The sequence below is a fragment of the Momordica charantia genome (assembly GCF_013281855.1).
Source record: "Momordica charantia cultivar OHB3-1 chromosome 7 unlocalized genomic scaffold, Mcharantia_2.0 BLBB01000007.1, whole genome shotgun sequence".
Lineage (NCBI taxonomy): Eukaryota > Viridiplantae > Streptophyta > Magnoliopsida > Cucurbitales > Cucurbitaceae > Momordica > Momordica charantia.
The window spans coordinates 2774450-2790424 of NW_028275165.1; positions in this window are offsets into that span (position 1 = coordinate 2774450).

Sequence of the window (15975 nt, forward strand, 5' to 3'; positions counted from 1 at the left end):
CTATTTTCGGAGGCCCAAGTGGGGGCCAATCGGGAAATAAAAGAAAAGAGCTAGTTCGCGAAGCCAGGCGCGAGGTGTTCATCATCAGGGAGCAGAGATCGACCTGCTCCATTACTTTTGATGATACCGACCTGGAAGGGGTCCACTTGCCCCATAATGATGCACTTGTGATCACCCCTCTGATCAATCATGTCCTGGTTAGAAGAGTATTGGTAGATGGAGGTGCATCTGCAAACATCTTGTCCCTCCCAACATATCTAGCATTGGGGTGGACCAGGTCACAGTTGAAAAAGAGTCCAACACCCTTGGTTGGATTCTATGGAGAATCGGTCTCCCCAGAAGGGTGTATTGACCTACCGGTCACGGTCGGACAAGATGCTACCTAAGTAACGCAGATGGCCGAGTTCGTGGTGATCGACGGCAGATCGGCCTACAATGCCATCTTCGGGAGACCCATCATCCACTCATTTCGGGCCGTCCCCTCCACGTTGCATCAAGTCTTGAAGTACTCAACTCCGAATGGAGTGGGCACGATCCGAGGTGAGCAAAAGACTTCAAGGGAGTGTTATGCATCAGCGCTTAAAGGGTCGTCAGTATGTGCCCTGGAAGAGCAAACCAATAAAGACGACCTACCTAGGGAAGGCAAAAGGCAGTTCTCCCCACCAACAGAGGAGCTCGAGCTTGTTCCCTTACTTAGCCCTGAAAAACAGGTAAGCATAGGAACCAAGCTGGAGGCCACTGACAGGGAGGAACTGATCAACTTCCTCAGATCTAACTCAGACGTCTTCGCATGGTCTCACGAGGACATGCCAGGCATCGACCCAAAGATCATGGTACATCGCCTCAACATAGACCCATCATTCCGACCTGTAAAGCAAAAAAGAAGACCTGTAAATAAGGAGAGGAGTGATGTAATTGTTGAGGAAGTTAACGAACTTTTAAAAGCTGAATACATACGAGAAATTGTGTATCCCGAGTGGCTCTCTAATGTTGTGTTAGTTAAAAAATCCAACGGGAAGTGGAGAATGTGCGTGGCTTCACAAATTTAAATAAGGCATGCCCAAAAGACTGCTTCCCCCTGCCGAGGATCGACCAGCTCGTTGATGCAACAACCGGGTACGAGCTGCTCACCTTCATGGATGCCTACTCCGGATACAACCAAATCAAAATGCATGTGCCAGACCAAGATTATACCGCGTTCATAACAGACCAAGGTCTGTACTGCTACAAGGTGATGCCCTTTGGCCTAAAAAATGCGGGCGCAACCTACCAGAGGATGGTGACCAAAATGTTCGCCAACTAGATCGGTCGGAACATGGAAGTATATGTGGACGACATGCTTGTCAAGAACAAGCAGTCAAAGTCGCATCTTTCTGATCTGACCGAAGCCTTTGGAGTTCTGCGAAAGTATCAAATGAAGCTCAATCCAGCCAAATGTGCCTTTGGAGTCTCCTCGGGGAAGTTCCTTGGTTTTATGGTAAACAACCGGGGGATCGAAGCCAACCAAGAGGAGATAAAGGCCGTGCTCGAGATGGAAGCACCCAAAACTTTGAAACAGCTTCAATGCCTCAATGGAAGAATTGCAGCATTGAACAGGTTTGTTTCAAGGTCGACTGACAAATGCCTGCCTTTCTTCAAAGTACTAAGAAAGAAGGGACCATTTGAGTGGACGGCAGAGTGCGAGCAGACATTGGAACAATTGAAAAACTATCTCTGCTCGGCACCTCTGCTCGCAAAACCACTGCCGGGGGAGAAGCTCCACTTATACCTGGCGGTGTCTAGCAGCGCTGTCAGTTCGACCCTAATCAAGCAGGAGGGAGCGTACCAGAGTCCCGAGACCAGATATCCCCAAATGGAAAAGTTGGCCCTCGCCTTAGTCACCTCGGCCCGGAGACTTAGGTCGTACTTCCAAGCGCACACCGTCGTAGTACTTACCAACTTGCCCCTAAAGAACATCTTCCATAAGCCAGAAACATCAGGGCGCCTGATGAAGTGGGCAATGGAGCTAAGCGAGTACGAAATCCAGTTCGAGCCAAGAACTACGCTGAAAGGGCAAGCAGTGGCCGATTTTATCGCAGAACTCACCCCACCGCCTCAATTGGTCAAGTCCGACCTTCCATGGACGATCTACGTTGATGGATCCTCCAATGAAAAGGGATGCGGGGCAGGAATTCTCTTGCTTGCACCAAGTGGTGAGCGATTTGAGTATGCTCTACGATTCAACTTTCAGACTTCAAATAATGAGGCCGAGTACGAAGCAGTCCTGGCAGGCCTGCGCGTTGCCAAAGGACTGGGGGCCGTCCACATCAAGGTCTTCAGTGACTCCCAATTAATCGTAAATCAGATTAAGGAGGAGTATCAAACGAAGGACCCCCAAATGGAAAAGTATCTAGGCAAGGTCAGGTCGCACCTTGCCCAGTTCGGGACTTACGAGGTGAGTCAAGTTCCAAGATCAGAAAATTCCAATGCAGATGCCTTAGCCAAATTGGCATCAGCGTATGAGACCGACCTGGCTAGATCGGTCCCGGTTGAGATCTTGACAGTCATTCAATCCTCGATCCAGACGTGCTGGAGATTGATACTCCATCACCCTCGTGGATGGATCCAATCCTGGAATTTATCAAAGGTAATCCGCCGCAAGATTCAAGGGAGCAAAATAGGATGGCACGGAAAGCAGCTCGGTTCATACTCCGAGACGGAGCGTTATACCGACGTGGTTTCTCCCTGCCTCTGCTTAAGTGCGTGACTCTCGAAGAAGGCATTTACATTCTTAGGGAAATCCATGAAGGGGTGTGTGGAAACCACTCTGGCGCCAGGTCGTTGTCGGCCAAGGTGGTTCGACAAGGGTACTATTGGCCCACTGTCGAGCACGATGCAAAACAATTTGTGAAGACCTGTGACAACTGCCAGCGTTTTGCAAACATTATCCATCAGCCTCCCGAGCTGCTTACCCCCATCTCGGCCCCATGGCCATTTGTGCAATGGGGGGTAGACATCATAGGTCCTTTTCCCCTAGGCAAAGGGTAAACCAAGTTCGCCGTTGTCGTTGTAGACTACTTCACTAAGTGGGCCGAGGCCGAGACGTTGTCCCACATCACGGAGTCTAGAGTCACATCTTTCATATGGTCAAACATCGTATGCCGTTTCGGTATACCAAACACCATCGTGACAGACAACGGAAAGTAGTTCGACAATGCAAAATTCAAGGACTTTTGCAAAAAATTGGGCATAAGCCATCTCAGTTCGTCCCCTGCACATCCGAAAGCAAATGGGCAGGTTGAAGCGATAAACAAAATCATAAAACGAGGACTCAAGCTGAGACTGGATTCTAGAAAGGGAAGGTGGGCCGAGGAGCTACTCGAAGTATTATGGTCATATCGGACCACCCCAAGGGGGTCCACTGGCGAAACTCCGTTCTCGCTAACCTTTGGCTCCGAAGCTGTTGTACCGGTTGAGATCGGTATACCAACAGACAGGGTAGAGCAGTACGAGCCAGCGAAGAACGAAGAAGAGCTACTCCTTAACCTGGACTTATTGGAAGAAAGAAGGGAAATGGCTCAGCTGCGCTAGCAGAGTATCAAAACAAAATGGCCAGACATTACAATGCTCGAGTTCGACCTCGAAGCTTCCAAGTTGGACATTTGGTCTTAAGGAAAATTCAGAGTCATGTGGGCACCCTTGACCCAAGTTGGGAGGGACCGTTCGAGGTTAAAGGCATAGTCCGGCTCGGAACGTATATGCTGGCTGATCTGGAAGGAAGAGTGCTTGCACAGCCATGGAACGCGGAGCACTTGAAGCGCTACTACCCTTGAAATGTCAAAATGGTCCTAAAATGGACTTGTAAAAATTTTCAAGGGGCGGAACTTTTAATAAATGGAGCTATTTAATTTCATAACTCCGAGTTCGATTAGAAATTAAATGGGGCCACGGACTCCCATGAGACTTAAAAAATTCGATCCTTTGAACGTGACTGAGGTTATGCTGAACGCACACACTAAGCGTGGTAACAATTCTATAGATGCAAGCACACACCTGTCAGAGTAATATAAAATGGATGGAGTATCCAAGTATCGATCCTCAAGGACTTCTAAATAATTTTCAAACTCTAATGTTTTAATGAATAATGAACGTTGAAATGAGCGATTCTTGTAAAATGGGAAGTGGTCACAAATAATGGTTTTGGATTTGGGATTTGGTCTTATAATGGTAAAACCTAGCCCGAATTACTTCAAGTTAGCCAACAAAGAATCAAGGATACGCTAAGGACGATATGCATTTTACTTTAGGAACCAACGACTACGCTTTTCACTTGACTTATGTCTAAGCAAGTTCAAAGTCCTAAGACATTCCCTAATATGTCTATTATGAGAGATATCTTAGTTTTAGGATGGAAATAGTCGCAACCTCGGGTTAAGGTCCTATGTCTAGGCTACTTAACCGGAACCCTTATGTCTAAGGCGCTCCTCTCCTCGATGTAACCACTCAACAATGCAAATAAGCAACCTTTTCAGTATTGACTTGTTAAGACTTATAGTGGCCTTCTCTAAATCCTAACATTTTGGGAAAACATGTTGAGCAATGAGTGGAAAGCAAAAACACTAATTCTTAGCAACCCTTTTTAGAAATAAAAGGCTAACTATCAATAACCGGGCTAGAGTCGGGAATTTAGAAAGACATATTGAAGAAAATACAACAAGTAAAATGGTTGAAATTGAAATGCATGTGTGAAAAACAAAAGTTAACTAACAGAGAGTTTTGCTCGGGATTGAGAGCTTCGCCCTTCTCTTTCAAGCAAGGGGGAGTGTCACGTGCTCTTTCCTCCAAAAACACAATTCTCTTAACTAAAAATAAAGTAAAGGCAAAGTAAAGATAAGCTAAGTGCTGGATTTTTATAAATTTGAATAGGTAGAAAATAACTAAGTAACAACGGAAACAAAACAAAGCTCAATAAAGGAATGTAAAGTGCTCGGGATTTAAAAACTAAAAGCAACTAATGAAAGCAACTCAAAAGTACTTAGAAAGCAACAAAGAAACACTAAGAATGATCAAGAGAAGGAAGCAAGGCTTGATGAATTTGGTGGATAAGCTGTTGGAATTTATAGTTGTGCAGAATTGGTTAGGTAGGTCATAAAACGCTGGTGGATCACCCATTTCCAACTCCTTTGACTGACCAAATCATGCTCAAACTGATAGTGGAACACTTCTTCTACACGTATGCATCGGTTGGAACCACCAAAATGCATTGGAAGACGCGTTTCATGAAGGTTTTTCCGTCTTTTTGCTTCTTTTGATTAATTTGCACTCCCAAATGGTCCTAAAATGTCGTAATACAATATAAGCCAACCACAAACCATCATATATGAATTTTGCATGAATTGGAACTCAAACGACCGAGAAAAAGTCCGAAATAAAGTTAAAACATAGTAAAAACAACATCTAAAACCTTCTTTTTACGCATGTAAACAAGCGTAATCAGAACGCTTAAGTTAAAGGTGCGATGTTGAAGGTCCAAGAAATTCAATTCTCTAAACCCACGGGTTCGAGGTGCGATGTGAGTATTAAATACGAACTCAAAATTCAACCCTTTGAACGTTTAAGTCAAAGGTGAGATGTAGAAAGTTCAGATTGCTTAATATTATCTTTTGAACTTCCGAGTTCGAGGAGAAATATTAAAGATCAATAAAAGAAACTCTCAAATTCAAACCTTGGATAAGAGGTGCGATGTGAAAAGAGTTATCCCACACTCAATCCTTTAAACTTACGAGTTAGAGGTGTGAGATGAAGTTATTCATACATGAGTTCCGACTTACAAAAGAAAGTTTAAAAAGCTTAGGGAAAAAGTAGTAAAAGAACAAACGGAAGTGGAGAAATGGAAATTTCATTGATTAAAAGGACAGAGCCAAGGCTTGTATACCTTGCAGCTCTGCCCTGAAACTTACAAAAAAATATATATATATAATAAAAAAAAGGGGGAGAGAAGGAAAGAAAGCCTCAGCCACTCCCGAGGTGGGAGGACAGCTCGCCCTGAGAGCCCAGAAGGTTGACCTCCTGGAATTCGCCCTGCTGTGAAAGAACCTCCTCTTGCGTAGTGCCGACCTCGTTAGGCTCTTGGCTAGGGACATCCTCTTCCTCCATGTCGGAGTAGTCAGAGTACAGCTCCCTGACGTATTTGTCCACTAGGGATTGGGGGCCAGGAGTACCGTTAGGACCAGAAGCCCACTTTTCAGAATAGTTCTTCTTAAGATCGCTGAGATCGATATGAGATGAGGCATGTCGGCAGCTATGCCCTTCATCAGGAACTTGAAGCCGGCATCACTGAAGTCTTTGGCAAACCCATCGAAGTCTGAGTGTTGCTTGAAGGCTTCTTCCAACAGAGCTCCATTGGTGAGGCGTTCCTTCATGTCTTTGAGCTCGGTCGTAAGGCGCCCAATTGAGGCATCCTTCTTCTCAAGGGCTTGAGCAAGGTCGTCCTTCTCCTTCAGGAGCTGGAACTTCTCCTTTTCTAGCCCTTTGGTGATAGCATGGGCTGCTCTGAGATGGGCCTTGTGCTTCTCACCCTCTTTCTTCAGAATCTCAGCCTTGGCATCCACCTCGGCTTTCAGGATATCCACCTCAGAACGAGCCTTCAGTAGCTCGCCCTTCATGGTGGTGGCAGCCTCTAAGGCAGCAGAAGAGTTCTCCTTCTCCTTTGCTGCCAAGGCCTCCCTTCCATCCAACTCAGCATTGATCATAACCGCTGAGTGAATGGAAGCGACAAACGCCTGCGAAGGTCAAAGAACATGATGGTTAGACCGAGCTATAAATTGAGAAAATAAAAAATAAGAGCAGATGCAAAACATGTCTTACCTCGACAGCGTTGTCAATTGTCCTCTGCAGTACGGACCCAGGATCACTTACGAACTTGGATGCTCTCCTTAGACAGTGGTCCAAACACGCGACCGAGATGCGAGACACCTGGTCCTTCACCCCGGAGCTTGACGGTTCCATCCTGAACTGCATTCTCACGTCGGATGTTCCCTCCATCCGGGCTTCGGGGTCATCCACCAAATCAGCATGACTCGTAGGCAGAGTTCCACGAGCTCCCGCTTCCGAGGAGGAGGAAGTCTTCTTCTTCTTTCTTCTCCTCCTCAAAGGAAATTCTCCCCTCACCTCATTCAGGGGAGATATGTCAAGCGCCTCGGACTCCTCCCTTGGACGCTTTTCTCTAGATCGATCCCCAGATAAGTCTAGCTCGATCACAGGGGTGGGGACTTCAGAGGATGGCCCAGAGTTACCATGGGCCTCAGTCCGCGGCACGATAGGCGTCGCCGGTTCCGTACCCACCACGGCCTTAAGGGCGTGAGCACGACCCTTGGACTTGCGCTTCACACTACCAGTGAATCCGCACACCATTGCTGCAAAACACACAAGCAAAAAGTTAGAGACCAAAGGAAAAGTTAAGGTTGAAGTTGAGATCGAGCACGGCTTACCGAGCTCGGAGTTTGGCCTCGAAGCTTCAATTGGGCGAACTAAAGGATTGTAGTCCAGTAGCCCTGATTCTAGGAGCAGCTTGTCGGTGACCAAGGTTCCGATCTTCCGGCACCTTGGGAAGTGGTCCTTGTAGTGTTTGAGGGTGTCGAAGGTGGGTTGAGCGAGCTCGGGAATCAGTTTGATCGATACTGCACAAAGCAAACGAAGGTTCGAGTTAGATGTGAAAGGTAAGAATTTAAAAGGAAAAGAAACAAGAAATACTCCATACCTAAGTTCCCAAACCCAGTGGGAACATCAAAGAAGGCGCGACCAGACTCGTCCTTTGCCAGCCATTCCCCTGAGGCAAAGAACCACTTCCTTACCTATCATTTGATGGAGGTCGACCCCTTGACTATACCACCCGTGCCTTTCCTTGCGCACATGTAATACCGACCAAGCTTCTTAGCTATCCTTTTGGCTTCGAAGCATCCCAGAAGCTGCTCAACACTTAGTAGCTCGGCCTCGTCCTCGTCCCGAGCTCGCAACCAAAAAAGAATGGCTAAGGCAAAAATGACACCCCACCCATTGGGGGCCATTTGTGCAGGCGCCAAACCAGTTCGGTTGAGGAACTCTTGAGCAAAAGGGTGGAGGGGAAGTCTGAGGCCGTACTCAAACATTTTTAAGTAAAGAGTGCCCATTCCTCTAGAGGATTGTCAGCTCTTTCCCCTTCCTCCGGAATCCTAATGAGGATGTTGTTTGGAATTTTAAACCCCCTACGGAGGGGTCCAAGATAATGCTCGAGCATTCTAGAAGGGTATTCCAAACCCTGGCCCGAGGTGGAAGTGTAACTCTCCTCCCCGTCGTCCGAGAACCTAAAGTTCTCTATCTCTTCCAACTCGGACTCCAACCTATGAGCTAAGCCCTCCCCAGAATCGCTTGGTTTGGGGGGCGAACTACTTATGGTCCGACCCGCACTACCTAGGCCATCACTACTGGAGGGGGAAGACAAGAAAACCACCATATTTGAAAAAAGAAGTAAACGAGAATGACTGACCTACAGAAGGTTCGAGCTGGTTTCAGATCGAACTCCAGAAATTCAGGAAACTTAAGGTTTGACCTGAAATCTCGGGACTATTTATAGCTAATCGGAAAAACCTCTGCGCCGTACACGTGTAATCAACGAGCAGCTAGGATCTTCTCGAGATCCGTAACGACGGAATACTTGAGTGCTCCGACTACCTGGCAGATCGAAACGTCTTTCGCAACGGTCATATTCCCTCTACAAATGAAAAGTCGCCACGTGTCCAGAATGAAATCGGATGAACTTCTTTGCCAGGTCGAGATCAAACCTGACAGAGAGGGGGCCAATGTTTGGGGGTAAAACATACCTAGGACACGTGGAAGACCTTTACTGGTGTTTGAAGAAATGAATAAAAGGAATTGCCCAAGTCCACATCGGCCCTGCCGAGGAGACCGGGTTCGCCCATTATAGAAGGCTAAGTATAGACCCCAAGGTTCGACCTGGCTGGGGCCCGATCTGCTCAGAACCCGACAGGTTCGACATGAGAAAAGACATATAACCGCCGGTCGTGAGTACTGTCGGGTCCGTTACCTATAAATAAAGGGACTCATTTCATGCTCAGGTATCGAATCTCACCTCGAACTAAATACGGAGTCCGACCTATACTGACTTGAGCGTCGGAGTATTTACCCTCTTGTGCAGGTCCACACTAAGTATTCAGGTCGAGACCAAAGACTGGGTTCAAGCTTGATTCGTGAAGAACCGTTGTGTAAACTCTTACATTAACAAAAGGTTTCAAAGTCTAGCACACAAACGAACAAATATCAAAGTTAATTCAATATTACTTAAAGAAAAAGTTGGATCAAATTACCTTTTGATTCAATAACTAAAGAATTAGTAAGGAAAGTCACTTTTTATTGAACGTATAGGGAATATGCCATCTAAGACAAGAATTGCTAGAAAATGTAAAAGAAAACATTAAACTTAGATATTGGGTTGTTGTTTGTTATGGGGATATAAAAAGGGAAGAGACCAAGCGACGAGAGGTCGAAAGGAACCCGAGAAGAAAGCACGAGCCCGGCCGACCACTGGCCGGTGCCGAGACCTTCTCGGCCCTCCGGCCGAGAACTATAACGGTCCATTCGACCGTTTCGCAGTTACACCAGTATTAACTCGCCTTGATTCTCAATTCGACTTGAAACCGACAACGAAGTAACAGGTCTGGAGATTTAAGATTCGATTAGGGCAAATCTGAGGGGATTGGGATTGGACGAGTATAAGTAAGAGACGAACCAAACCCCAAAAGGTACGCCTGAACATCCTATTCTCTGCATTCGACTTCTGATACTAACTTAAGCATTGGAGCCCGTGTGGCAAAAGCCACACCGGTCCTAGTTTCAATCTGTTTTGCAGGTCATGTTGATCCGTCGATCCCTTTTTGTATTTAGAGGATCGGTGCACATTTGGCGAGATCTCGGGAAGCCAAATCTCTACATCAACAATTGTCGACGTTTGTGGAGACGACTAGAGATTTCAGACTTATAGACATGAGTTCGGGAAGAAGTTCACAATATTCTGATGAAGAACGCCACCCTAGGAGGAAAGTTAAAAGGGATGCACCTCCACCCGAGACAGCCGAAGGAGAAATTGACCAACCAGTTCTCGGGCAGGGGAATGCCACCGACCAGTTCTTAGGGATACCGGTCGACTAGTTCTCGGACAGAGAGATAAATTGGTCAAAATTCTGGTTCAACAAGATGACAAATTGGCCGCCCTGGAAAAGAAGGTCGAGGGAATGCACCGAAACATATCCCTGCTTCTACAGAAACTCGAGCAACATGAAGTGGAACAACTTGCGCTTGTTTGCGATCCACGAAAGAATAAAGCCTCGATGATTGAAGGAGTTGGGGAGACAACCAACCAGGCACGAAGCAAATTGAAGAAGTTTGATCTCGAGGAACTGGTAGAGCAAGCAGAGTCGCCATTTACGGAGAAAATAATGAAAGGAAAAGTTTCTCTGAAGTTCAAGCCGCCTACCATTGCACAATACGACAGCTAAACAGATCCATCGATCACCTCGACACATATAGGGAATGGGCAGATATTTATGGCATAACGGAAGCCATTAGATGCGGAGTGTTCTCTCTCACCTTGACTGGCTCAGCACACGTCTTGTTCCGACAGTTAAAATAAAAATCGATCTCAAGCTTCAGGGAATTGGCAAGGGCATTTATCATCCAATTCGTTGGAGGACGGAATAGAAGCAAGCCTGTAGCATACCTACTGACTATTAAGCAAAAGACAACAAAAAGCCTCAAAGACTATGTGACTCGGTTCAATGAAGAAAAGCTACAAGTGAAGGGTTTGACAGATGCAGTGGCGCTGCTAGCCTTTTTGTATCTGGTGTGAAAGACGAACACTTGGAATTCTCTTTTTGGAAGAGAACTCGAAGCACTTTCTCAGAAGCTTTAAGTCAAGCCTAGAGATACAGGAGTGCTGGAGAATTGATTCACTCGAGGTATGATCCTAAAGAAGAATGTGCATATTATAACGCAAAAAGAGAGAGGCATGGAGAAAAGCGACACAAATCAAGCTGGGAAAGATCAGATAGTGGACAGGGTCGACCACTCCAGCAGGATCCTTAGTGGAAATTTGAAAATTACATTCATACAATGGTCCCACTCGAACAGGTCTTGATGGAAATAAAAGACCAGAGATTACTTAGATGACCTGACAGGATGAAAGCATCCTCTAGTAAAAAGAGCAAAGGAAAGTATTGTTTGTTCCATAGAGATCATGGCCACACGACACAGGATTGTTTCGACCCCAAAAAAGAAATAGAGGACCTCATGCGAAGAGGTTACCTCAAAGAGTATGTAGAAGAGTCCAAGGCAACTCCAGACATAGATCGAAACGACACATCACCTATCAGGGAGATAAAAATCATATTAGGAGGAATAGGTGAAGTCAAGGGAGAGCAACGCAAAAATATTACTACACCTCGTCGAGAAACAACTAAGGAAATTGATAGAACTCGCGCTTCAGGACCATATTAAATTTTTTATTTTCTACCTTAGATAGGACTTGCATATTTAAATAGGGTAGGTTACTCTTACTTTTTCCCCATATGATGATTGCATATTTGCGTTGAAAGTCATAGGTGCTTTTTATTGATTGACTTTTACTTGAGCACTTATTTTTATTCTAAATATAAGACCCTCGAGTGGGGGCCATATGAGTGAATAAATCAACAACCAATCAAGGAGCTCGAACTGGGACAGACTCAGAAGCAGGCCAATGAGCGAGAAGTCAGTCAGTAAAACCAAAGAAAAATCTCAAAGATGCTGAAAGACACGCGTACAGGCCCAACAAGGTTAAATAAAAAGCAGGCAAGCCTTGTTGGGTGTGTTGCCCTAAACTCGTAGTTTGTATCTTGTGTAAAAACAAATGTATATTCAATAAAGTTTTATTCAATAAATTTGTTATTGAATTCATAGCATTGCATTGTCCAAAATCCAATAAACTAAACATCCGAGGTTATTTTAGTGTAACCGGGACAGTATATGTACTGGGTATATATTTGATATACTGGGTATATAATTGATATACCCCTAATATACAAGTGGATAATGTCCCGTGAATAACCTAAAGGGTCTATAGTATATGGATAAGGCTGAGTACTTTATCCTGGCAACACTATGGATACGGCCCACTCTGTAAAGGTTACAGATGACTCGATCTAGGTCGTTCGTGTGGAGACATGCGAGTGGGGGTATCCTATACAATGAGTTTGTATAAGACCGGACCACGAAATAGCCAATCTTTAGATGTAACACCGTTAACTAATAGATTGCTGTTTCTTAGGATGACCAGGCAACTCATTCTCAATCCTGAGTGAGTTATGGACTTCTGTCCGTGAGGGCTCGTCCTTTGATCTGTATGGGTAAGAGTGGCCCAAGTTGCCGACTCAACATTCCTACCATTTTGGGGACGAGATCGAGTGGGGAGTTGGGAACATGACTTCACAAGATGGAATTTACTCCTCTCCGACTTTAGGGGAGTAGATGAGTGTTCCCTTAAATGCTGACTCCGGGACTTAAACAAGGGGCCCCACCCTCTCATTGGCCCGAGAGGGACTTCCGATTATTGGTCGGACCATAACCGGGTTGTTCATTAGAGGAGCAGTGGTATTTAAGGAGTAAGATGTAACTCAGGGATAAAACGGTAATTTGACCCAACTTGAGTTACGAGCACTCGTGAAGGATTGACTCGTCATTAATGGTCGTATCCTATGGACACGAAAACATTCTGTAGTGAGAATAGTGCAACTGCGGGTCTTTAGTGGAATGACCTGTAGTTAATGAATCTTGGTTAACTCGGTCAATGAGTTTGACCAATTAATCTTGCATCGTTGGAGCTTCTGATCTGTAGGTCCATTAGGTCCCCTTCCTAGCTCATAACGGGTAAAACAAAGATCAAGTTTTTGGAAGAATTTGAACTGTTCAAATTTCATAAGAGATTATATGTATATTGATACATTATAATATATAGTTAATTCTAAATTAAAACTATATATTATGAGAGAAATTATTTGAATGAGATTCAAATAAAATTAATATGAATATGATTCATATTAAAACTATAGGTTTAAAATAATGTGCATAAGATGTACATTACAAATATAGGTTATGCGAGAAAAATGTTTTAGAATATGATTCTAATTTTATAATAAATAATTAAGTGTTAATTATTTATTTGATTTATATATATATATATATATATATTTATTAATAAATTATTAATTGGATTAATAATTAATTATATTTATTAATTAATATGATTAATTAATAAATTATATATATATATATATTAATTATTATTATTAATTAATATATAAATTAATAATTAACTCCCTGCAAAATTGCAAGGGAGTGGGCAGTTAAGTGACGTGGGGAGCTTTTGTTTTCTTCTTTTTTGCAGTTCTGCAAAAATACAGAGGAACAGAACAAAAGTTGAACTCTAAGAATCTCTCTCGATCAAGCTCTCCCTTTCGTTCCAAAGAAACGCTCCCACAAGCGTGTTCTCGAAACCCAAGAGGATAGCAAGGAAGATTCAGTGGTGGTGTTCGTCGGAAAATCGTTGAGGAAACGTTCTTCAAAGGTAAAGTTTTCCCTTGTGTTTTTCTTCTGCTTCCGCTCTGGGATTCACATCCCTTCAAGCCTAACCAATCAATGAAACCCAGGAGTAGAAAACCATTTGGTAAAAGTCAAAATAGGTTAACCGTTTCGTAGTTCTCGGGAAGTCAAATCTTTACATCAACGTTGTTGAAATTTGATTTTTTTTTTATACAATCAAATGGGAATGAGAAGATTCGAACTCACGGCTTCTTGGTCACAGATAGGTATCAATTACCGCTTAGCTAAACTCATGTTAACTTCAACTTTAGCTTCTTGATTTATATCAAGTGATTCATGGACTAATGATGTTGATAGGTAAGGCACTTTTCATGCTAAAATTCCATTTTTATCATATACTCAAATTATCTCTCATCATCATCTCTATTTAATTTCAACGATGGTAAGTGTTGGGAGGCAAACTGTGCGAGGTCGACCTGTTCAAACGATTTCGAGAAGGCCGACCTAACTGGTCGGAACAAAATACTTAAGTAAAAAGTGGAGGCGTTATGGCTTCGTTGCCAAAGGCAGAGAAGGGACCAATAGGGCGCATGGACCGACGGTCACATAAAGGAGCCCAGTCACATAAATATATTTTTGGTCTTCGCATTTGTTAAAAATATATATATATCTTTTAAATTTTAGCGAAATCCAAAATCGAAACCAAAACAATATAAACGCTTTTACTACTTTTGGGACTTCAATTGTATGAGTACACTATAAATGCTTGATAATTATTGTGGTTAAATATGTTGGGAAATTAACAGTCCTGTATAATTTTTCAAAATATCCAAACACAACAAAAAATATGTAAATATGAAGAAAAACAGTAAAGCAAAGTAAATGACACAGAGACATTTATACTGGTTCACCACTAAGGGATACGTCCAGTCTTCTACTAAAATTCACTAATAATTGTTTCAGGATTGGAATACAAAACTCTCCCAAAAAAATATCCCGGTCCCAACAAAAACCTCTAGTTTCTAAGTATTTTAACACAATAATACTTAGGAACATGAATGAAAAACTCACACAATAATCGAGAACAAATAATCCAAAAATATTGATCTCGATCTACCCTTTCTGTGTTGTCAACACCCGAGCCGCCGCCACAAAAATTGCTGTAAAAAATTCCAATTCGGCTGCCCTTGAAAATTCTGACGGCTTCTCCCCAAAGAACATAAAGAAAATAATATATATGTGGGGCACAAACCTAAACCAATAGGTTTTTGGGCTTTTGGCCCATTAATCGTTGCTCACCTTTTTTTCTTTTAATTTATTTTGTATCCACGATTTGAACCAAATAACTAATGTTTATGAAAGTTTGTGAGCAAATTTTTTCTTTTTATTTGATTAGTGAATTATAATTAATTACAATTAACATATTAATTACTAATTTAGTAAGTGCCGATTTGTGCCCGTTTTTTAACCTTGCAGCTGCCATAATGGCGATGAATGTTTCATCTTCCTGTTTTAATACTTCCACGCAAGTACTTTGAATCTAGATTATAATCAATAAATAACGGTCTCTTTGATAATCATTTCAGACATAACTATTTCGTTTTTTATTTTTAATTTTTAGTTTTTAGTTTTTGAAAAACAGCATTGTTGGATAACCAATTCATTTTTTTGTTTTTTGTTTTTCAAAAACAATTTTGAAATTCAATATAAATTTAAAAAAAGTAGTTTTCAAAAACCAGATTTTTGTTTTTCAAAATCTGATTTTTTCTTTTAATATTCAAATTTTTTTTCTTTCTCATATTTATTTCTAAAAAATTTATTTTTTAATCTAAAATTGGTTTATTACTAAATTTCTCTCTACAAATTTATTTTTTCTCTCTAAAATTTTCATATTTTGAATGTTTATTGTTCTTTGTCTCTCTCTAAATTTTTTGTTTTTTTTTTCTAACAAATTAGATTCATTTCTCTTTTAAAAATTTAATACTTTTCCTAACTTTTTTCTCTTTGAAATTTCATCTTTTATAATTTTTTTTTCTCTTCGTAATTTATTTTTCTTCTTAAAATTATATTATATTTTATCTTTCAATTTTCTTTCACTTTAACTTTTATTTATCTTTGTATTTATTTATTTTCTTTAAAAATTATATTTTGAATCTTATTTTTATCGGTTGCTTGTACTATAATTTTTCTCTTTCTTTATAATTTCTTTTTTTCCATTTACATATCTTTTCCTCTCGACTTTACTTTTTTTCTCTAAAAATTTTCTCTTTTTATATTTAACCATTTTTTTCATTATTTTTTTTCTAAATATTTTTATTTATCTCTCTAAAATTTATCTTCCAAAAGTTTATTTACATTTCTCTAAACTTG